Raw genomic sequence first — 816 nt, 5'->3', positions numbered from 1 at the left:
GTCCAAAGGCTTTAGCAAACCTCATCTTATTTTCTACTACTTGTCTGATAGGCAAATCAGGACTTACTGTTCACTTGCTACAGGTGAGATGAAGGTTCGAGGTTAAGTGGCTTACCTAACAGCTGACCTTTTGTTGAGTGCTCACAATATACCAGGCCCAGTACTGGGCTGAGGCAGCATTTGTCCACACGATCTCATTCAAGCTCACAACTAACTGATGGGAGAGATGGTGTTATTTCCATTTAACAACAGGAAAACGGAATCTTGGAAAGGCTATTTAACTTGCCTCAAGTCAAATTTTTTAAGTAGTAGACACAAAACTAACCCAATATGTTCAGAACATATTCTGAGAGACTAAGGTACTCTCGTGGCCTTTGGTGTACCAGCGAATTCATATCACACAAAGCAGAGAAGGAAGATTTGACTTCTGCCACCCCGGAATAGGGAGCTGTGTGTCTCAAGAAACTCAGGCATTAAAGCGTATACAGATGGTGCCCTTGGGCCCAGCACATTGAAGGTTGTCAATGAACAGGTAATGAGCCCAGGTTTTAAAGTATTCATTCGGCTAGATAAGGAGGAAACCTGCAAAATGATTTCAATTTGGCTGTTACTTGGAAAGGAACCTCATCTTGCCTGGAAGTCCAGATTATGCGAGACGAGCAGCGGGGGAAGGTGGGAGGACAATTTAGAGGCTTAACTGGATTGTAAGTATTTTGTGAGTCAAAACCACCACTATGTCTGAAGTTCTGACACTGAAACCATTACATTAGGACAAACACGTCAGACAGACAGCTGGATTATCCAACTGGCTCTTCT

The sequence above is a fragment of the Panthera uncia genome, assembly GCF_023721935.1.
Source record: "Panthera uncia isolate 11264 chromosome E2 unlocalized genomic scaffold, Puncia_PCG_1.0 HiC_scaffold_20, whole genome shotgun sequence".
Classification (NCBI taxonomy): Eukaryota; Metazoa; Chordata; class Mammalia; order Carnivora; family Felidae; genus Panthera; species Panthera uncia.
This window is presented reverse-complemented; position numbering follows the sequence as displayed.